General features: G+C 41.6%; 1 protein-coding gene across 2 annotated transcripts in view; it reads left to right on the top strand.

Moving 5' to 3' along the window:
• METAP1D (methionyl aminopeptidase type 1D, mitochondrial) overlaps positions 1-24,486 on the top strand; it is a 245,406-nt gene that overhangs the window by 128,346 nt on the left and 92,574 nt on the right. The window lies entirely within an intron of this gene.

The following is a 24,486-nucleotide window of genomic DNA, read 5'->3' as shown; positions in this document are numbered from 1 at the left end:
GGAGGAAAGGATTGGCCCCTAAAAGCTTGTCCTAAAAGAAAATCTAAAAATAACCATTTGTTCGAAAAAAAAAAAACAAGACCTTATTCAACTGTATTTTTACTATAGCTTGGTAGAAGACAACCTTCCTAGATTTCAGCTCTCCTTGCGTTCCTGTTATGTACCTATCTACCCCACTACCTAAATCCCTTTCATAACTGTATGTAGTTTTATTTTCTGAATGGCCGTAAAATAAAGCTTGTGAAAATGGGGGCCAGATATTCCCAGATTTTAAGCAATGTCCTATCTCTCTCAGGTCCCTGCAGCCCAAACCAAAGATACTGGAAAGTGAGATGGGGGTTTATATAGTACAGCACAGTGTTAAAGTGGTAGTAAAGTCTTATTTTTAACTTGTACCTACAGGTAAGCCTATAATAAGGTTTTTTACCTTTAGGTACAGTGAATATCTTCTGAACTTAAATGGTTTAGGAGATATTAACACTGAATTCAGCCAGAGATGTCACCAGCACATGCGCTCTGAAGGGACGGTATACCCGTGCCATCCCTTCAGAGCTCTGTGCCACGGCAGCGATTCCCGCGTGCATGCACAGAAATGACATCATCACTGTCACTTCGCCCAATCAGAAGGCCAGAGCACTTGAACCCAGAAGACCAGGTGAAGAGGGAAGCCCTGTCAACAGTGATAGAGCGCCACTGGAGGGCTTTGTTCTAAGGTGTTACATAATGTGCTAGTATGTGATGCATATTAGCACATTATATTGCCTTGCGGGTTTTTTATTTATTTTTTCTTTTAAAGGTGTGCTTTACAATCCTATGCATTAAGGTGAAAAAAAATCTGATAATTACCTGCCGTCCATTTTACTTACTTGAGCGCTCAAAAGTCCCACGTCGAACGCAATGGATCTCGGCCCAGCTCTTCTTTGGATAGATAGCAGCGCAGCCATTGGCTCCCGTTACTGTCAATCAAATCCAATGATGCGGGCGCTGGGGGCGGGGCTGTGTCAGCTATTCGTGTCTATGGACGCAAATGCTGGTAACCCCCTTGGGAGAGCGAGAAAATATACCGCTCTGTAAACTGCTAATCCCTTGGCTTTGCTTCCATCCCACTGAACCAAAAGGGTGCTGGCTGTGCACAGGTGCATTAGATAGAAAAGGTCCTGGAGAGCGCTTCCCAATTGCAATGGCAATTGCGCGATCATGCTACACTGTACCCAAACAAAATTGGTGTTCTTTTTTCCCCACAAATAGAGCTTTCTTTTGGTGGTATTTGATCACCTCTGCGATTTTTTTTTTTTTTTGCGCAACAACTAAAAAAAGACTGAAAATTTTGAAAAAAATTATGTTTTTATTTTTTTCTGTTAATTTTTTTGTAAATAAGTAAGTTTTCTCTTTCAATTACGGGCACTGATATGGCGGCACTGATGAGATGGCACTGATGGACATCGATGAGGTAGTACTGACGGGCACAGATAAGGTGGCACTGACTGGCGGCGCTGGTATGCGGCACTGATGGGCACACATAGGCGGCACTGATGGGCACACATGGGCGGCACTCATGGGCGGCACTGATGGGCAATCATGGGCGGCACTGATGGGCAATCATGGGCGGCACTGATGGGCACTCATGGGCGGCACTGGGCACTCATAGGCGGCACAGATGGGCACTCATGGGTGGCACTTATGGGTGGCACTGATGGATACTTATGGGTGGCACAGATGGGCACTGATAGGTTCCCAGACTTTTTATTTAGTTTGCCCTTCCCTGGTGGTCCAGGGTGGGCTTCCCTGGTGGTCCAGTGTGGCGATCTGAGGGGGGGCTGCACTGATAAACAATCAGCGCGAACCCCCCCTGTCAGGAGAGCCGCCGATTGGCTCTCCTCTACTCGCGTCTCTCAGACGCGAGTGAGGAAGAGCCATCAACGGCTCTTCCTGTTTACATCGTGATCAGCCGTGGTTGGACACGGCTGATCACGTGGTAAAGAGTCTCCGTGAGAGACTCTTTACCGAGATCGGTGTTGCGGGGTGTCAGACTGACACCCTGCAACAACGATCGCCGCGATGCGCGCCCCCGGGGGCGCGCAGCGGCTCAGAATCCTGAGGATGTCATATGACGTCCAGTCAGGATTCTACAACCACTTTGCCGCTGTCAATATGTCATTGGCGGGCGGCAAGTGGTTAATTAAAAAATAATTTAAACCTTTAGTACCACTTTAAGCTATGGAAGATTTTCACATCTGGCGTGGTTGCTGTGTTTTCCTGTATTGCATTAATTTACTGACTTTTTGTTTTAAAGTCATCTCTAGTGAATTCCAAATGTGTAAAAATTGAAAGATGTTTACCAATATTTCCATTTAAGGCAGCATAAAAATTTTCAGCTTCTTTTATGTATTTTTAACAGTACAAATCTTTCAGCAGATGTTTCCCGTTATAAAAGTCCCCAGACAGCAGAATGCGTTAGTTGACAGTGTTTTCTTGTTACACAAAAGCACCTATTTTTATTTCTTCGCTTTTTTGTATTTTTTTTTTATTTTAACCCTGGACTTATTCCAGGTAGACCTGGGCTTGACACGAATTTAAGGCTGGAATCAGATGAACTGAGATCAGTGTTGGCCTAAGTGAAATGTCAGCCCCATCCCGCTATGTGTCATGTTTTTGAGAAGGTGTAATTGTTATTGATCCTCTGTGTAGTTAATGCAGAGCGCTGCAGTACTGAGCAGCTGCTGCGGATAGATATGTATGAGATGAGCAGACGTGGGGGAAAGGCTGCATTTTTCTTTCACTCTAGCGAGATTGATCTTCCTCTTCCTGCTGATTTGGAGTAGGGCCTGTCATTATCTTACTCTGTCATTAGAGGCTACATTGGCCTGTGTATGTCAGTCTATTTGGACAGCAACTCTTTTTCTAGCAGTGTTCCCTACATTTATTAAAATCCCTGAAGATAGTGTTGTGTTCCATTTGCAGCAGAAGAGCCTTTAACCCTTCCCTGCAGAATAAGGTGTGGGTTTATGTGTCAATACCATGGTTAATGGCTGAGAGGCAACACAGGGCTTTAACACATGACAAAGAAATTGAGGGAAGCTTTTTCTTGGCTGTATAATAAAGTAGTGATGCTGTGCATTTTATCTATCTGTATATACTGTGTATCTATACACATTTAGACTGTATAAACACACAAACTCCCTTATTTCCTTAAATAGTCACACAGTATCACGATGTGCCATGTGCTGTTAGCCAACGCAAAAAATGTTTAAAGGGGTTGTAAAGGAATTTTTTTTGTTCATAATAAGCATCCTTTACCTGCAGACATTCCTCTTTTCACTTCCTCATTGTTCATTTTTGCTCAGAAGTTGCTCTATTTCTTCTCTGTTCTGTTCACTTCCTGCTTGTCTGATTGTTACTCACCACCGTGATGGGAGGCTTTACTGCGGTGGTCAGTGACGTGCTTCCCCCTCCTGGGAACTACATCTCTGCGGCAGGATGCTCTCTACGTGTTAGAGACTTCAAGGAGGTGTGAATTACTGAGTGTGCCGCAATGCATACTGGGAAATGTAGTTCTTACATGAACGAGCGCCGCAAATCAGGAAGTAAATGAGAGAGCAGAAACTAGAATGCCGGCGGTGATATAGATGAAGGAATTTAATAGGTATTTACTCGTTTTTTAACAGAATCATTACACTATTCTGTCTGTCTACCTTGCAGACATTAATTTTAGGCAAATTATTTTTTTCCTTTACAACTCCTTTTAGTTATAGTAGTCATTCCAAATTCTGATTGATTCTTCTTCGTTACAGAAAATGCACATCACCACAAGCTTAATACTACCTTGAGTTGCTGTGTATTGAATATTTAAAGGATAGTGGTTTTATTTATATTGCCTTTTTATCATGGTCGACTCTAGACCAACAAAATGTGTATGTCTGGATTCTGTGCAGGCCAGTCAAGTTCCTCTACCCCAAACTTGCTCATCCACGTCTTTATGGACCTTGCTTTGTGCACTGGTGCGCAGTCATGTTAGAACAGAAAGGGGCCATCCCCAAACTGTCCCCACTAAGTTGGGAGCATGGATTTGTCCAAAATATCTTGGTATGCTGATGCCTTAAGATTTCCCTTCACTGGAGCTAAGGGGCCAAGCCCAAACCCAACCCCTTAAAAACAAACCCACACCATAATCCCCTCTCCACCAAATTAGACCAGTGCACAAACCAAGATCCATAAAGACCTGGATGAGCAAGTTTGGGGTGGAGGAACTTGACTGGCCTGCACAGAGTCCCAACCTCAAAGCGATACAACACTTTTGGTATGAATTAGAGTGGAGACTAAGAACCAGGCCTTCTTGTTCAACATTAGTGCCTGACCTCACAAATGCGCTTCTGGAAGAATGGTCAAACATTCTCATAGACACACTCCTAAACCTTGCACACAAGGGGTGGGCCAACTCAATATTGAACCCTACGGACTAAGACTGGGATGCCATTAAAGTTCATATGCATGTAAAGGCAGGTGTCACAATACTTGACAATATAGTATGTGTGTGACCTAAACCCCATAGAGAATCTGTGGGGTATTGTCAAGAGGAAGATGCAGACCCATTAATGCAGACAGGCTGAATGGCGCTGTCAAAGAAACCTGGGCTTCCTAAACATACTGTATAGCGAAGTTATTTCATAATGACTATTCCTCTCTCTATGACCCTGCTTCTTCAGATACTAAGGTCTCACTTATTTGAAAATGTGTGGATTATATCCTGTCCACATCATTACCTACCCTCTCAGTTGAGACCACAGAGTCATTAGCATCTTTGTCCATGATGCAAGAAATCAAGGCTACCCCTGGGGAAATGTCCTGGGCCAGATGGGTTTACAAGTCTTTTCTTGGGAATCCACATACCCCTTTTTTGTTACGCACTTTCAATGCTGTATGCCGTTTCGCAAAACAAACTCAAGAGACTAATTTTACTATAATTTATAAGCAGGGTAAGGATCCTAACATTTGCCCTAGTTACAGACTCATCTCTCTTCTATTTTATTTTTTTTATCAAAAAGTTTTTTTATAGAACATAAGGGAAATCACAACAGTTTCCATTACACAAAAACTTGCAGAGGTTTCCCTCCGCTGACAAACACCAGATGAACTCCTAGGTGTAGCACCACAATATTGCATTTCTAAGTTCAGTATACATGTGTAGATTAGTGTTATGGATATTGTAAATTTCTGGACAACTCTACCTCCCTGGGGCTCAAAGCGGGAGTATCCAGCCATTGGGACCAAATTCGTTCAAACCTGCCCGGGCTACCTCTATGTTGGTATATATACTTTTCCATAATGAGAGTATTTCCCATGTGTGCTACCCATGAGGTGGTGGTAGGTGATAAGATTGATTCCCATCAATATAAGCTTTCTGGCCTGAAATAGGGCTCTAGAGACTGCGATCCTGGTCAATTCCTCAGGAATCACATTCTCCAGGACCCCCAGCAAGCAACACAGAGGATCCACAGGGATGGTTGTTTGAAACACTCCATTAAGTGTACCCACCACCTCACTCCAATACCGGTGAAGCTTCAGGCACCTCCACAGGAGATTGAGGTCTCCGTTGTTCTTTCGGCAGTGGCAACACAAAGGGTCCGGCAACCTACCCATCTTATGGAGTTTTGTCGGGGTGTAATGGACTCTCAACAAGATGTATAGCTGGGACACTTTCTGCGCAACATTCAGAGAGCATATGATTACAGATTGCATGGCTTCCTCCCACTGATCCCCCGTCAGTTGACCAAGGTCCCTCTCCCACAAGGACTCCGCCTTACAGGGAAATGCTTGCAGGTGTTTTGCCAGCAGCATTTGATAGCATTGGGAGATGAACCCTTTAGTCTCAGTGCTGGTGTGCAACATATGAAACACGCGGGCGGGTGACTGAACCCATTCCACCGCGTCTCCCTGTGCAGCAACCATATGTTGAAGCTAAAGGTAGTAGTAGTGCATGGTATCTGGCAGGCCAAACTTGGCTCCCAATTCAGGAAAGGTTATCAGCCTACCATTAGCAAATATGTGGGATAGCAGAGTTACACCATGGGCACACCATCTGGGCCCATGCTGCAACTTGACCAGCTCCACATACGACCTATTATCCCAAATCGGGCCTTATTCCATGAATCCCTCCACCCCATGGAGTTATCGGACCTTATTTCAAATCTTTTGGATAAGCGAAAGCGTCAGGGTCTGTTTATTGGATTTCAAAAACATTTGCCCCTTCCAGCGCCATCGGGATGGTCTCGGCACCAGTGGCCAGTAGCATCAGCCGCTACGTAATAATGCGGACCTGTTGCCATCCATGTGTCTAAACCCCAACAAATCCATAAGATGGCAAAGACTCCTACTTCCTACTGGAATGGTGTCCATAATAGTATGGTGCACACTCTCCATAAGCGGGATAGCTTCCATACGTCTCAGAACTTGTTCAAAAGGAACTTTAGGGGTCGGTCAATGTACTGCATTTGCCCAGAGAACGGCACTAAATAAGGTGTGGGCCAATGTTTGGTTGGGAGGGGGGACCTCTGGTAATTCAGCGAAAAATAGGCACATCTGGTATGTCAGGGTCAGCTCTACCCCAGTTATTAGTGCAGTTTTAGCAGATACCCTCTGCCATACTGACGTAATTTCCCTACAGCTCCAAAAAGTATATAGGAGCGAGCCCCTATCTGAGCAACCTCCTTAACATGTTTCTGGGACCGAGGGGTAAAACGTACTGTAGTTTAGGGTAGCATAATTAATGTGAAAAAATGCATGTTCCTTGCTAAAAAACATTATTTTTTATCAAGTCATTATGGGTAAAGTTCTTTGTACCAACTGGTCCCATACTTGTCTACCTGTTTTTAACACAATATGCCAAGTGTTGGCACTCTGTGGTACCAGCCCATAGTGGTTAAACATTTAACAGTTTACACATTTCATCATGTCTGTCATAAAGGGGAGCCCCAATTCCACAACTAGGATCTTCTTGGGACCTTCATGTAGCGGAGCATGTGGAGAGACTGTCAGCTCGAGTTCTAGAGGATGTGTTTCCTAAAGGAACCTCTTCTGAGATGGAGGTAGCCTTGTCCATAACTGACACAATAGCCTGGTGCTCTGCCAGAACGTTTCTAGCTGCTTCAACCTCAACAGGAACATTGTTTGGTACACCATTTATTTAAATCTTAACTAAACCCTCAAAAACTTCCCTCTAGTGATGTTTTGTTTGTAAGTTCCCTCACCAGCGCCAGCACCTTTTTCTCCAGCTTCTTCTGAGTTCAGGGGCTTTGGCCATCTTAATTGGCTGGACCAATCATTTATCCTGGCACTGAGGTGTCAAGAATGTATTTAAATCTATTTCAGACGAATTGTAGTGTGTGCCTTTTGCAATAAAAATCCTTCCTGCTTAAAAATTTTGCAGTTAAAATTCCGCTTTAATAACTGCAGTTTGCATTAACCCTCACCCACCAGGCGCCACCAGTTTCCTTGAGAAGCTGCTGGCTCTGGTACTCCAGCCCCACTGAAGTTTCTAGGGATATCTGTTTCACCTGACACAGTTGCTAAGGGAAATTGCACACTAAGTGGATACCGCACAACATTTGCTTCAGCAATGTTGCTTAAAGTAGTATTAAACTCTCAGCATTTTTTTAATTACCACAGCGTTTACTGCATGGGTGCTCAACCCTCCAGATGTTGTGGAACTACTTAGTCCCATTATGCCTCTGACTTTGGGAGTCATGCTTTGTAACTGTCAGCTGCTTGCCATGCCTCGTGGGACTTATAGTTCTCAAACAACTGGAGGGCCACAGGTTGAGAACCCATGATTTGCAGTTTACACATTTCAATTCTGCTGGCACCTGCTCTCAGTGCTGAATTTCTGTTTTTCACAGGAAAGAAGACAGTGAACAGTGCAGTCCTGAGCCAATCTGTTAGCTTGGAAAAGAGGACGGGGAGAGGGAGGAGCAAAGGATTGCCTTTTCATTCTAGGCTACAAGGCTGTGCATTTATGTTGATGCACACATTGTAGGGAGACACAACTCTAGTCCCTGCAAGCAAGGGTGGCTCCATGGGATGCTTAAAAAGAAAGGCACCAACCTAAAACAGAAGACCTGGGGCAACAGCTTAAACTAGAACTTAGACAAGGATTAAAAGATAAAAAAGCTGCATACTCTATAAATGAGTTTAATAAGCTGCTGAAAATACTTAAAAAAATTAAAATAAGGAGTTTGTCACTATATACTTGGGTATATAAACAAGAATTTTTGAGTTTGAGGTGGAGGAACTTGACTAGCCTGCATATAGAGTCCTGACCACAACCCAATATTACACCTTTTGATGAATTAGAGCGGAGACTGCAAGCCAGACCTTATTAAACATCAGTGCCTGATCTCACAAATGCGCTTCTGGAGGAATGGTCAAAGCTTTCCATAGACTAAACCTTGTGGACAGCCTTCGCAGAAGAGTTGAAGCTGTTATAGCTGCAAAGGATGGGCCAACTCAATATTGAACCCTACGGACTAAGACTGGGATGCCATTAAAGTTCATGTAAAGGCAGGTGTCCCAATACTTTTGACAATGTAGTGTAGATCTCTGCATAGCCAGTTTACCTTGGGAAATTTGGCAACAGCATGTTTCCATGGGGGATGTATTTTCTTAAACTAAGGTTTGCTGACAACTCGGTCACTGTGAATCTTCTCCATTAGCAGAAAATTCCTTTAAATTTGCCATAGGTGTTGCTATGACAGCCCATCACCCAGTAGGCTACCTGACACTTTGCCACCAGATGAAGCAGTACCATAGATATACGTCTTGCACAGCATTCCTCTCAAGGGCACTTGGAAAAATGTTTTATAGCACTAAGAGCTGGCTTGCCACTCTGTAGCTGGGGTCGCCGCTACCACATGTTTACACCAGTCTAATGGTGGATTGTGTTTGGGCACTTGAGGGGATTATTCCTTTTTCTCATTTGTCCACAGATCAAATTCCAGAATTTACTAATTTCTAATAAAGCATTCAGACATTCAGGTACACTTGACCTTGATTGCCACTCGTATGATGTTTGATCATGCCCCTGTTTCCTTAGATATTGTCACTCTGCAGAGACTCCCACAGAACGTGGCGGTGGAGGCAGAACCAATCTTTGCTACGGGATACACAAGTCAAATCTTTGGTGGAATTTGAACTCAGATCATTTTTTTTTAATCACAGTGACACAGATTCTGCCCCTGTGATGATCTGGGAAATACCTAAATGTGTGATTAGGGGGCTCCTTCTCTCTCAAGGCTCCCATCTATTTATTCCAGAAGAAGCGGCTTACTTCATACCATGACAAAAATTGAAAAAAGGTTCTGCGTTTACAGGAACCTTTACCCACCATACCAGAGGTCAATCTGGTCAAATTAGATTTAATCTCCCAATACCTAGTAGGTTCGGGTCTGCCGTATATATCTGTAAAAGATACCCAAACGTTAGGGGAACAAGTCATTGTAGGGCAATGGCTACAAACTTTGAAAGCGTCAAAGCCATAAGACCCCTGGTCCAGAGAGTTTCTCTGTGTTTTATTGGAAAATATTTACGTATATTCTAGTGCAACTATTTACTCAGGGTTATAATTCTATTCTTGACGGTGGTCACTTCCCAGCAGACAATCTCCATGCAACAATTGCTGTAATTCCTTAGAAAGTCAAGGCTTTTGTCCAATGTACTACTGGTCTATTTTATTGTTAAATGTATATCTCAAATTAGTTACAAAATGTTTAGCAGTCTCCTATCCCTTATTCAAAAGCATATACATCAAGACAAGTAGTTTATTTTTATTTTTTCAGACCCCTCCTTGGTGTCCCATAGTCTGCTCCCCACCAGGCGTACACACCCTCCCCTACTATAACACTCTCCCTGCCCAGTTTTCCCGCACACTAGATTTTCTTTCTCTCTTTTATCCACTGGGTTGGGCTGAATCTTACTATTTGAATTACCATTGTTCTCACCATTTATGAATGTACTAACCTTTTCCTTAGCTAGGTCCTTGTTACATTCCTCCTCTCCTACACTTTGAAGGGTTGTCTAGTAGGAGCCAATTTTGCTGTGATACATAGGGCTATTTTGTACTCCTATATATGTGTGTGTGTGTGTTTTTCTGACTTATGCCTCCTATGATAGAGGACATATGTCATAGCCATCCCATCTTCTCTTTTATAATAGACTGTTCGGTTTATGGGCTTCGGGAGATGAGAGGGGGAAATTCTTGATGGGTTTCTATGTACCTCATTTCTATATTGTCTGCTCTTATATGACCTTGTAAAAGCAAAAATAAAGAATTTAAACAAATGGTGCACTGTCACCAGTTGATCTCTCCAACTCTAACAGGTACAAAACACAAGGAGGTTGATTTACTAAAACTGGAGAGTGCAAAATCTGGAGCAGCTGTGCATGGTAGCCAATCGGCTTCTAACTTCAGCTTGTATTAAAGTGGTTGTATGTGTTGTTGTTTTTTTAAATAACAAACATGTTTTACTTACCTCCACTGTGCAGTTCAGAGTGTATGACTCGGTCCTGCCACCCCGGCGGCCGCGTCATTGGATGTGATTGACAGCAGCGCAAGCCGATGGCTGCGCTGCTATCAATCTATCCAATGAAGGCCAGACTCCGTGGAGAAGAGGATGACGGGGGACGCGCACAGCAGGTGAACAGGCTTAGGTAAGTATATGGGGGGCTGAGGGGGCATCATTGCCAGGTGCATAGGATGCATTAAGGTAAAAAAAAGAAAAACCTTTACAACCCCTTTAAACTTTGACAATAAAACCTGGAAGCTGCTCCATGCTTTTTTTTGCTAAGAAATCACTTTGAAAAGAGAAAAAAAACACCCTTGGCATTTCTGGCTGTATACATCTTGATTAAAGGGTATGTAAAGGTAATTTTTATATATATATTTTTTAAATAACAAACTGTTATACTTGCCTCCACTGTGCAGCTCGTTTTGCACAGAGTGGCCCCGTACCTGGTCTTCTGGTGTCCCTCGGCGGCTGTCTCGCATGGTGGTTAGTTCTTGCGGGCGCATTCTCGTGATGCAGCCGGCCTTCCGCGCGCCGCGTCATTGGATGTGATTGACAGAAGCTCGAGCCAATGACTGTGCTGCTTTCAATCAACCAATGAATGAGCCCGTTCATAGAATGCATTAAGGTGAAAAAACATGTACCTTTACAACCCCTTTAAGGGCAGATGATGCATGTAGCATTACCTTCTTGGAATCCATCTCCCCTTAGTGCAGGCATAAAGGAAGGAGGGTGTTCTTAGCTGAAGAACGCCTCCCCATCCTGAAATGTAAACAATGATTTGCCTAGGCCTGGAAATTAGGAGGTAACTAAAGAAATGTAAAAAAAAAAAAGCTTAGAACAAGTAAATATGGTATATATTCCTATCTATTTACTCATATTAGCAGCCTTGGATTAACAACTTTAAGACCAGGCCTTTTCTGACACTTGTTGACACTTGTTTACATGTAATAATCAGTATTTATTTTGTTGCAAGAACCCCCAAACATGATATATTTTGTTTTAAAGCAGAGGCCCTGGAGAATAAAATTTTGGATGTTTCAATTTTTAAGTCATACGGTATTTGCCATGGTATTTTTCAAATGCTTTTTATTTTTAAATACACTTTTTTTGAATTTTCATGCACAAAAACACAATTGATTGGTAAAATATAAAAGATGATGTTGCACCGAGTAAATACCAAACATGTCACGCTTTAAAATTGCGTATGCCTGTGCAACGACGACAAATGACGTAAATTGTATTATCCATAGGCAACGCTTTAAAAGCCTTTACACGTTGCCACTAGATTTACTGCCCTTAGTCTGACGTTTGAGGTGATACCTCACATGTGTGGGGCAATCCCTGTTTGCGCACTTGTGGGACCAACACACGCTCTTCCCTCTTTGCACACAAGCACGGGGGGTCGGGGGTGCATTAAAGTTTTTTGGTGTTTTTTTTTCACTGTCGCTTTAAATAAATTCTTCTGATTATTAGCCTCTAGGATTGCTTTTTACAAGAAAGCCGTCTACTGGCTAAAAAACAAAGCAAAAAACAGGATAATGCCTGCAGGCATCATAAGCAGGGGTATTGGCAGGAACACCAGATATTTACCACAAAGGAAGCAATACAAAGAGAACAGGATGTTTTAAAAACACAACTACATGGTCACATATCACCTCCAAGGGGGAACATATTAGGAATATAAAATGTTGTGGTAACATATTCTTTAACTTGTGTAGACATTTTAGCTTGAGCTATTGAGTCTTGTAAATAATATGCTTTTTTTTTTTTTTGCTATCTCTGGCTCAGAGGGAGAATACAACATTTCAATAAATGAGATATAATATTTATGTGATTGAAAACCTAAATATCTTAAAATTTTTGTAGTCCAAGGCCAAGAAAAATAGTCCAAACCATTAAGATGATTGTATAATCAATTTTACAAAGTCACTGACTTTTGTTCTCTGCTATGTAAAGTTAAATTCCTTAGATGAAGAAATTATTTTTTATGTTAAGGGAGGCTATTTGTGAGCATTTGAGTTTATTTTACATTCTGACTTAAAAAGGAAAAAAAAAAAAATAGACTTAGCGTGATGCAGTCTAAGAACTAGTCTTGCAGGAATTAATATTTTTCTGAAGCAGTGCATTGGTGTATCTGTATCAGTTTACATTAGCTGTAATTAGGCTGATCATCTTGCTATGCTGTCTTCTGTGGTTGTGTATTTTCCCCACATCTGGCAGTTTTTCATCCCCCTACGTTTTTTGACGATGACAAAGAGATTTTCCGATGCATGTTTAAAAAAAGACTCTTTCTATCACTGACTGGGAGAGGTCAACAGACAAGGCTACCTATTACACCAAAAAAATTAAATAGTTAAGAAAGATGGATTAAGGATTTTGGCAGGAGCACAGAGTTATTTTTCTTTAGGGGAAGCTGTGATTGCCTTGGTTTAAAATTCTTTAGCCTAGGAGTTGAATGGGATATTTCAGGCATCGGAAGCGATTTTTGCCTTTGGTTTGATTAACAAACTTTGCCTTTGGCTACATTAACTCAGAAGGCCGGCATATGCAAACAATGCCTCCTTACATCAGTACTATGGGAAGACGGTTCAAGATGTTGCCACATGTGCTGCTAGAGTTGGCCTTTTTGCTTCTCAAAGTTTAAGCTAACCCCCCTACAATTGATTTATGATCTCCAAATGGCTACTAACTAGATGTTTTGTCTGGGTTTAGATTGATATTGGTCTGTTTCCCGATAGATCCACATTATTGCATACATTGATCTTTTTGTTTGGGACATTTTCCTAACTTGACTAGCCATGCCTATATGTTAATGTTCTGTTGTGTTTACCATTTATCTCTCTGCTGAAGTATTGTAAAGACTCCTTTGAGGGATTAAAGTGGAACTGAAGCTATATGTTACATTTTAGTAAAGGCCACCAACACTCTCCCCTGCACTTGGGGTTAATGAAAAAGCAGGCCTGAAATCAGATGTTATTGCAGCAACCATCAGACCCCCAGTACTCTTGCTTTGTTTACATGTGTTCTTTCTGCTGCACTACTCAGCTGTACAGATTTCTATGGGCTGACTATTCAGTAACTCATGGATGGATTGATTGTCCTCTTAACCCCTTGGGGATGTTAAATTAAAACTGTAACCAAGCTATGAAACTTCTTATGTACACATTCTTGATAAGCAGTAAATAAACTTACAAAACCTCACTGGCCTCTGTAACTGTAGCCACAGTGGAATAATTTGTCCTTAAAATTTGCAAAGCTTTTCTGTTTTACTTCCGCTTTCTCTCCTTGGCTTAACTCCTTTCTGTTAGCCTTCTAATATCTAATGCAAACACAGGTAAGGTGCACTAAAATAGTTTAGATATCAGTGCTGAGTCCCGACTGGAAAAAACACTTTTTCTGTTGTAAACTTTTTTGGATGAATCGCTCAACAGAGACTGTAACTACAGAGGTCAGTGAAGGTTATTTTAAGCATATTTTCTTCTTGTTAAGAATATATAAATATATAGAGTGTTAAAATGTCCATAACCTGGCATTACACTTTAGTAAAACTTTGTAAAAATACACCTGAAGAGGCCTAGTCAGTTGATAACAAAGGATGCAAGAAAGTTGTTTTCTTTCTTATGTATTACAAATGTAAGCCCTAGTCTTTAAAGCTTTTAGTTATTTAGTTTTGCAGTTTTGGACAGGCTCATTTCTTTAACTGAAATGCTTAGGCCCCTTTCACAATTGTGCAACCTGAAATATTTTTTGCTGTGACTTTGAATCGATTTTGCCACAACTTAAAGCAAAGCCTGTGTAACGTTGAGGTCTAGGAACCTCAAGTCGCCTCAAAGTCAGACCAAAGTAGTGCAGGGACTACTTTGAGGTCACACAGATATGAATGGTACTCGTTGAAAATCATGGAGTACAACTTGTCATGCGACTTTGCAGTCCCAAGTCACAGGACAAGTCACACAAGTGTGAAAGGGCCTTACTCTGGAATTTACTGCATACTGTGAGCTTCTCACGGCGCTCATTAGAAGCTTCAGCAATTTACATAAAGCCTGCCTAGTTTTCCTCCCCAAACTTTCTGTCCTTTGTGTGCCCCTTTTTATTAATTGGATAAAATTTTTTTGCAATCATGAATTTTCAGCTGGGTATTACCCAGGATCAGGGCAGGACTTAGGGTGGTGGGGGCCCCTGGGCTTGAGTGTTGAAGGGGCCCCCTGGAGCCGAGAATTGGGGGGGATCGAAGTTGTTGAGCGGGGGGGGGGGGCGAATTTAAGTTGTTGGTTGAGCAGGGGGGCGCATTAAAGTTGTTGAGCGGGGGGTGGTTTTGCAGTTGTTGAGCGGGGGGGAGTGCCTCTCACCTGTGCCAACAGCCAGAGCCACAGACTGTCATTAGCCCGGCTCTCGGCTTTCTTCCCTTCAGCAGCCACAGTCCTCCACACACCGCTCAGGTTCCTCCTGCTTCTGTGCTGCCTCCTCTTGCAGTGCAGGAAAATGAACCCTTTTGCGGGACTGCGGGAAGAAGCTGTCTGTGTGGGAAAGTCCCGCAGATTCCGTGCGTGTTGGGAGGTATGCGCAGGGCCGCCATCAGGAATTTTGGGGCCCCTTACACAGCTTAAGGCATGGGCCCCCTGGAGCAGAGAACCGGGGCGGGGGGGGTGCTGCCGCCTGAAATTGAGAAGCGGGGGGGCTGCCCCAAATTGAGAAGCAGGGGGGGCTTTACAAAAAAAAGAAGAAATAAAGAAAAAAAATATATATATATATATAAAAAGGGGGGTAGCCACCCGGGGCCCTGGGGACCTCCGGGCCCTTCCTTTAATAAAAAGAAAAAATAAACCTCTGGGCCCTTTAATAAAAAATAAAAACATTTATAAAAAAAAAGGGAGGTTGCCTCTGGGCCCCTGGGGACCTCTGGGCCTTTTAATAAAAAATATAAACAAAAATAAAAAAATAAACATTTATAAAAAATAAATAAAAAAAAGGGGGGGGGGGGTTGCCACATGGGGCCCTGGGGACCTCTGAGCCCTTTAATAAAAAATATATATATAAAAAAAAATGTAAATTTTTTTATTAAAAAAAAAAGGTGGGTTGCCATCCGGGGGCCCTGGAGACCCCTGGGCCCTTTAATAATAATAATAATAATAATAATATATATATATATATAAACTTTTTTTTATAAAAATAAATATAAAAAAAGGGGGTTGCCGTCCGGGGGCCTTTGGGCCCCTGGGGACCTCCGGACCCCTAAAAAAATATATATATATATATATATATATTTTTTTTTTTAAAGGGGGCCCCCTATTGGGCGGGCCCATGGGCTTGAGCCAGTCAAGCCCAATGGTAAGTCCGGCCCTGCCCAGGATAGTCTACATGCAACTGCAGTCATAAAGAAGGCTAACGTGCCAAAGTAGGAGATAAAGAGATTACTAGTGTCCCATATCAAGATAAAAAAACATGCACACTTAAAGGACATGGCAGCCCTCTTTATTAAGATGACATGCAAATGCAATCTTCCTGGGCAAGACCACTCCTCCAAAAACAAAGAAATGACAAGCTCAATTGATTAACCAGCCTGCTACCAACTGAATTATCCTGTCTAACAGTCTGCGTTAGAAATGGGGGTTTAGTTTGCACATATTTGCAAATACATGCATAAGCTGTAGAGCCACTTCACAGCCCCTCAGTATTTTCTGCCGTCCTAACTTAACATTTTGAGAGCCTCCATAATAGAATCACATGCATTATAATGTATAGACATATGGCAGAGCCCAGAGGGAGCCCATCCCTTCTTAAAGTCACAGGGGTGCACTGGACATATAGCATAATGGCAACAAATGTGTCCAGTGCATCCCCTCTCCAGTATTTCAACAGTAAAAACAAATGGCCACTGCCCTCACTTATAACTGGCCTTTGCAGCAATCAGCACGTGGAAGGGCAACACATAAAAAATCCCAGCTCAACTTACCAGCCAGCCTGCAACCAACTGAATTATCCTGTCTAACAGTATGAATTAAAAACAGGAGTTTAGGCACAGGGGCACACTCCCCTCACCAAAATTCCAACAGTACAAACAAATGCCCCAACTTATAACTGGCCTTTGCAGGCTGGTCGGTAAGTTGAGCTGGGAATTTCTTTGGTTTTGTTTGCATGTGTTGCCCATGTGCTTTTTGCTGCAAAGGCCAATTACAGAGCAGTGGCCATTTGTAAAGCTCACTCCTCCAAACTGGTACCTGCCCATCAAGGCATTTTAATTTTCATTGCCCGCCGCACTATCACGGTTCCATTATAAGTCCGCTGATCACCACCATTACTAGTATAAAAAATATAATATATAAAATTCCTGTACAGTAGATACATCATCATTTGTAGACACTATAACTTTCACACAATCAATCAATATACACTTATTGGGATTTTTATTTACCAAAGACATGTGGCAGAATACATTTTGACCTACATTTATGAAAAAAAATGTATATATTATTATTAGATATGTTTTATAGCAGAAAGCAAAAAATATATATTTTTTTCAAAATGTTCTGTTTTTTTTTTTTTTTTGCTTATAAAATAAATAAAAAAAACAGTGGTGATCAAATACCACCAAAATAAAGCTTCATTTGTGTGAAAAATAATTATATAAGGCTGGGTTCACACTGGTACGACATACACTTCGACATTGGGAGCACATGTCGCATGTCGCAGTGAAAATCAATCATTCCCTATGAGAACCGTCTTAATTGGTCCGACACAAGTCGTTGCGACTTTCAAAAAGGTTCCTTCACTACTTTGGTCCAACTTTGGTCCTACCTCAGCCCATTGAATATCATTGAAGTCGGATCAAAGTCAGTTCTTTGGCCTAACAATCTGAGGGAGGGACCTGGAGACTAGGACACACGGGAGGGTTTCAGGGACACAGCCAGCTGCGCGCTGCACCTTTGAACCCCCCCATTCACTTCTGAGCTGCTCTGTGTCAGTCACTGAGTCACTGAGAGCCAGGCAGCAGGCAGAACTGGGGGAGCCATGCAGGGGCAGTGAAGGATGTCTCTACATCACCCACTCCCAGCCAAGACGCAGCTGCTAACGGGAATGGCGTTCCTGCTGTGGAAAAAGTAGGAGAACGCCATTCCCATGCGTTCCTGTAGGACTTAAACCCTGATGTTCCCCCATAACACTTTTAGCCAGGATGCCAGTTTCACTTACAGGCATATACAGTTCAATATGCCTTATGACTGCCTCACACCCATGTATGAAATACAGCTGTGAGACAACAAAGTGTTATTAGATATTTCATTTAATAGAACAAAAATTGTTTGTCAAAAAATAATAATTTCCCTTTAATGAGAAAATGAAACTCGCTGTTAATTCTAATTACATGTCAAGGGGGTCATTTTCTGAGTGTGCTTGACAAACTTTTTTTAGTTTTCCACCAATCAAAAAAGTTCTATAGAAAGGCATTTGGAGATCCATTCACTGACTGGTTAATTTTATGTGTTAGGTACATATACACTGCAATACCAGGCCTAACATATCTCTTAAGAGCTATCATTATGATTGGCTCTTTATGTGCTGTTGTTTGATGCCACGTTGGAAGTGGGCTTCTGTACCGAACACCTTTAATAGGTGCCAAATATAGAGCTGGATGACTGACAAGGTGCTATTTATTGACTTTTCACGATGGACTGCAAGGAATTTGTTTCAATTGTCTGCAAACCAATGCTGTGTGCTCAGAAAATCACGGAATACTTAATCCCTACGTCTGGAAAGAGTTATTGAACTGCTCTGTCACAGGGCTGAAATGTCGATTAAAGTTGATTTTAGCTACTTTGTATAATGCCATAAAATCACCAGTTTATAATACAAAGTTTGTGAAACTTTTTGTGGATTTGTGCATGATTGTCTTCCAAAATCTGTTCTTCATTTATGTCATAGTAATAATAAAGGCTTCCTTTGCAAGAAATGCACAACATGTTACATTGCTGTATTTTTTGGGGGGGGGGAGGGGTTAAAACAAGGTAATTGTTATTTTCAGTTATTTGGTTTTAAAGGCAGATTTTTTTTTTTTTTTTTTTACCTTATTGCATTTTATTCATTAAGTTAAAAAACCTTTTGTGTGTGGCAGCCCCCCTAATACTTACCTGAGCCCCATCTTGATCCAGAAATGTTGCAGGAGAGACTAGGCTGTCCAGGACTCTCCCTTTTGATTGACTGAGACACACAATGGGCACCATTGGCCATCATTGAGCCAATGAGAAGAGAACAAATGAGGGGGGGGGCAGGGCCGAGCCAGGCTCCATTTCTAAATGGAGCAGTGGCTCGGCTCGGTGCCCCCATAGCAAGCTGTTTGCTGTGGGGGGAGGGCCCAGGACTGCCAGCGGCAGACCCTAGAAGAGGAGGATCTGGGCTGCTGTGTGCAAAAAAACACTGCACAAAGCAGGAAAGCATAACACATTTTGTTATTTTTAAACAAAAAAAAAAAAAACAAGACTTTAGTATCACTTTAAACTAGATTTTGGATCAGCTATGCCTTGGCATTATGCTGTACAGCTGTCTGTTACAACCTGCTTTTTACTGATTCAAGTTGTCCAGGTCCTTGGGAAGTAGAGCATTCTCATACTCTCTTCACTATTCTTCACAGTTAGTATGAAGTGTTCTTGCATGTGTTTTATTTTTCTTCAAAGGGTTAATAGCTACAGCCACATTGTTATCTTCCATGGTAACCTCTCACCCAGTAAAACTCTTGTTTAGTGTCTTTCTCAAGTTAAGCTCATGATTATGGATGCTATCAAGTGTAAGAGACACCTGCAGGCCCATACCTGGACCTTTGTTACCGGTCTAAGGATTGTTAGATATGTTCTTATTATAATATTTATAGGATACCCACTTCCAATAGTAAACTGTTTTTTACAGTGAACTGATGGGGGCCGAAGACTTTAGAACCCCCCCTGAAGCTCTTTCAGTGAACTTGTTTTGTAAATGGTCCCTTTCCTTTCACCCAATCTGTTTCCTGCCCTAGAAGGAGTTTGTTTGCTATTAAATGTTTTTTCTCTTTGTGTTGTTATTCTAAGTAAGTTTGGTTTAAAAAAAATGTATTTGGTTTGAATGTGAATTTATCTTTCCCCTCTAAGATAGCTAATCCTAGAGATTTATATACTTTTTGTTTGCATCAATGACATTGGTTATGTAGCCTCCCTGGCGGTATGATTATGTCAGATTTTTGAATCTCAAAGCGATAGATTGGTTTGGATAAAAATTTTGCATTATATATTGTAGGCCCGTAATTCTTAGGAATAACTCACTTAAATCTGTCCAAACAAGAGTCTAGTAGACATCTCTGGTATGATAAAGTTTGAAACACAAAATCATAAATTATAATTTAATAAATAACTATAATTATAAAAAATGGTAATAACAAAATGTATTTACTCACGAATCACTATCGCTCAAGTGTTCTAATTTGCTATCGCTGTTATCTTGCTGGTCTAAAACCACTTTTGACGTAAACTGACACTTTTTGGTTGCCAGGGACAATCTCAAGTTTCCAGTTAGAAAGAAAAGTATATAACATATATAAAACTTTATGCAGGGCACTGGACAAAGCACTAGGGATGAAAGGGAGGTGAAATGATCTGATACAGTGATGTAATCTTACAGATTACAGTGTACTGTATGTGTTATGTTTTTGTACTTTTTAAATTTGCTGCCAGGCTTCGCCCCAATATGTTGCGATGCTCGTAAGGGAATGGAGCCCGGAACACAGAGCATTGGGCAGAGGATCCAGCAGGGGAAGGGGTACATCGCATGATCCTGGTGACAAGGTAAGTACGCTGTCCCAGGACTCTGCAATGCAATCCCAAGTGTGGCTCGGGGTCACCGCTAGTGGTACTGAAATTTATCCCAGAGCCACACTCAGAAATACCGCCAGGGAGGTTAAACTATGTGGTTGATTTACTAAATTAAATGTGCAAAATCTTTTTTGATCTAAAAAAAAGTGCAAAGTCTGGTGCAGCATACCTACTGTGTATTGTACATACAAACCAATCAGCTTTGTTTTTTTGTTTTTGTTTTTGTTTTGTCAGTCTAATTGAACAAGCTGAAGTTAGAAGCTGATTGGCTACCATGCACCGCTGCACCAGATGTTGTACTCTCTAGTTTTAGTAATCAATCAACCTATGTGTGTTCCATATCGATAGGATAATGTAAAAAATTGCCTATACTATTATGGCATAGATCACATTGTAGGGGCAATAATGGAGTTCACAGACTTCTCACAACTTCATATGTTACTCATCTTTACATCACTCTCCCAGCTTAGAAGATTTTTTTTGCATATATTGTTCTTACAAATATTGTTAATGTTTAATTCCTTTGAAAATCTGCTGTTTGTAGGTGTAAAAAGGTTTTCATTATCAATGGAAACAGCAGTTGCATGCAGAATTATAACATGTTTCAAAATGCAGAAAGTTCTATCAGTATGCATCATTCTTCATGAACCTTTAAATTAGGCATAAAGTCATGTAATTCAGACATGTATTAACCAACCGATAAAAAACTGCCCTCCGTTGAAAGCATAATTTTACATCCAGCTTGACGGCATAACAGAGCACCAGTAAAGTTTCAGGAAAGCTTCCCTTTCCATTAAACATTTCTTTCTCTTTATAGGGGTACCTTTACTGTACCTATAACAGTTAGGCATGTGAGGGCGTTGGAAACAACTTAAAGGGGTTCTAAAGGTAATTATTTTTCCCCCCTAAATAGCTTCCTTTACCTTAGTGCAGTCCTCCTTCACTTACCTCATCCTTCAATTTTGCTTTTAAATGTTCTTATTTCTTCTGAGAGGGGGCCTGGACTCAATAAGCAGACCTTGCATTGTGCTGCTTTAAAAGGTCTGCTTTAACATGTTTACCAGGTCTAGGACCTGACATCAGACAGACTGTTCCAAATATTTCTACATTTATTTTTTCTATATTGTTTATTACCAGTATTTATATTGCACCTACAATTTACGCAACGCTTGACATCAGTCCATGTCCTTAAAGGGGTTGTAAAGGTAATTCCTTTTTCCCCTAAATAGCTTCCTTTACCTTAGTGCAGTCCTCCTTTACTTACCTCATCCTTCGATTTTGCTTTTAAATGTCCTTATTTCTTCTGAGAAATCCTCACTTCCTGTTCTTCTGTCTGTAACTACACACCGTAATGCAAGGTATTCTCCCTGGTGTGGAGAGAGCCTCTTGAGGGGGAGGGGGGGAGCAGGAGGGTCAGAACACCCACTAACACACAGCTCCTTTCTCTATCTGCAAAGTAGAGACTGTCCTGATACTCCTGCTCACCCCCTCCCCCCTGAAGAGGCTTTCTCCACACCAGGGAGAAAGCCTCGCATTACGGTGTGTAGTTACAGACAGAAGAACAGAAAGTGAGGATTTTTCAGAAGAAATAAGGACATTTAAAAGCAAAATCGAAGGATGAGGTAAGTGAAGGAGGACTGCACTAAGGTAAAGGAAGCTATTTAGGGAAAACATTTTTTACCTTTACAACCCCTTTTAAGGAGATGGACTGATGTCAAGCGTTGCGTAAATTGTAGGTGCAATATAAATACTGGTAATAAACAATATAGAAAAAATAATTGTAGAAATATTCGGACCAGTCTGTCTGATGTCAGGTCCTAGACCTGGTAAACATGTTAAAGCAGACCTTTTAAAGCAGCACAATGCAAGGTCTGCTTATTGTGTCCAGGCCCCCTCTCCTTGTAAAAATCCCTGGTTATATATAATATGTTGATAAATTACCTACAAAAAAATAAAAACACTGCTACGGTCAGACTGAATGGCTTTGATTCCAAACCTTTTGCCATTGGCAATGGCACGAGATAGGGATGTCCCCTGTCCCTGCTGCTTTTTGTTTTATCATTGAAACCCTTATTGCAGCATATCCAGAATAACCCAAATATCAAAGCTCTGGAAACAAACAAATATGAGAAAGCAGCATTTGTTGCTGATGACCTGCTTTTTTATATTTCTTACCCAATTACTTCATTAACTATCTTACTATGGAACTCTGTACCTATAGAAACTTGTCAAACTTCAAAGTTAACCAGCAAAAATCAGAGGCACTTAATGTCACCCTCACCTCACAGGCCCTCATTAATCTTTCTCGTAATCTCCCCTTTCGTTGGGCCCCACAAGCCATTCAGTACCTGGGCACTAAAATTCCATCCGAAGTTAAACTTTCATCCTTTACTATACTATCTTAACATCAGACCTTGAGAAATGGAAATCTTTAGCCATCTCCTGGTTCAGTAGGTGCAATGTCCTTAAAATGAACATCATGTCACGACTATATCGAAAACAGGCTTTCCCCATTAAAATACCACAATTTTTTTTTGGACGATCGAGACACAGGGAAAATTGTCTTGCCTCCAGAGGACCTTTCTACAAAGACCCAAACTAACTGTCGGAGTAGACATCCCAGATCCTGCCCTATACTGTACTGCTATACACATGACAAGAGTGATTGATTGGTGCAGAAATTCTTCCCATAAACTTTGGGTCTCTTTGGAACAGGAACCTATATCATAGCTGGGCTTCCCTGGGCAGGCACCCACCTCTCTCGTCTCTGTCAATCCCATACCTTAATAGAACCAATGTTATTAGAACTTAAAAGGTATTTTAAATTGGGAGACATAACTAGTTTTTGTTCACCAATGACAACCATTATAGGCTACCCAGATTAAGCCCCAGGCTACTCAGACAGGATCTTTCAAATCCAAACAGACTTGTGCATCGTCAGGGCATCTATGCTCTTGTGTCCCTCCGGCTGAGCCCAACTTTTGGATCTCTTTGGATCCCTCACCATTTCCACAACGGGCAGGTGGAAACTTCTGCAACTGTCTTGCTTTCTACATTCCCTCCTGAATCCTGCATGATTTACCAGGTACCTCACCCCATTTGAAGACCTCTGCCTCGTTGAAGGCCCCTTTCGTAAATCACTCTCTTCCTCATATTGTATCATGCTTGACTTATCTTTTCAGCAGGATCCTCCATACCTATCCAAATGGGAAATGGACCTGAATGCCACATTTACTGACGAGCAGAAGAACCGTGTACTTCATTGCCCACAAATCTTCCTTGTTTAGCAAATACCAAGAGACTACATATAAAATCCTGTCACAATGGTACCAGACTCCCTCTGTTCTAGCGTCCTTGTTTCCCTGACACAGCCCTTCTTGTTGGTGATGCAGAGCCCCGGTTGGTACAATACTTCATATCTTTCGGGACTGTCTCAATATTCGGCCATTTTGACGACAAATCCTGCAAATTGTTCATAAACTAACAAACGTCTCCCTTTTTGACAACCCTGCTGCAGTGCTTCTTAACTTAAGCCCTATGACCAGTGAGAGATACAATAAATCACTGCTAAAGCATTTACTAAATGCTGCTAGGGCCTGCATCTCCAGTATGTGGAAAAACCAGCCTCCACCTACCATCTCTCAATAATTCATTAGGGTGAAGGACATCCAACACATGGCGAATTTGACTGCCGCACCTAGAAACCAAATAGAGTAGCACAAGACATGATGGATTTACTGGGACTTGTTTTACTATTCAGATGAATACTTATTATCCTAACCTGCTAGCATTTTCTGCATTGATTTTGCTTTGAGGATTAGTCACCCCACCATGGATCTCCGTCCCTTCCATTCGCACTATTATTCCTTCTTTGTCTACCCCTCCCTAATTTTTTTTTCTCTTTCGCTCTCTTCTCTTTTCACATCTTCCCTCTCTCCTCAGATACCCTAGGGTGTTACTCTCCCCATTTTTAAAAAATATTTCAAAAACCTTTCTGGTGTGCATTGATACCATGGGTATGACTGCTTGCAGGTCATGTGTACAGGTTCTGAATTTTGTACTTCTGAACCTTTTTAAATCAGCTGCTATTTTAAGGTGTA

The sequence above is a fragment of the Rana temporaria genome, chromosome 6 (assembly GCF_905171775.1).
Source record: "Rana temporaria chromosome 6, aRanTem1.1, whole genome shotgun sequence".
In the NCBI taxonomy this organism is placed as follows: Eukaryota; Metazoa; Chordata; class Amphibia; order Anura; family Ranidae; genus Rana; species Rana temporaria.
This window is presented reverse-complemented; position numbering and strand designations above follow the sequence as displayed.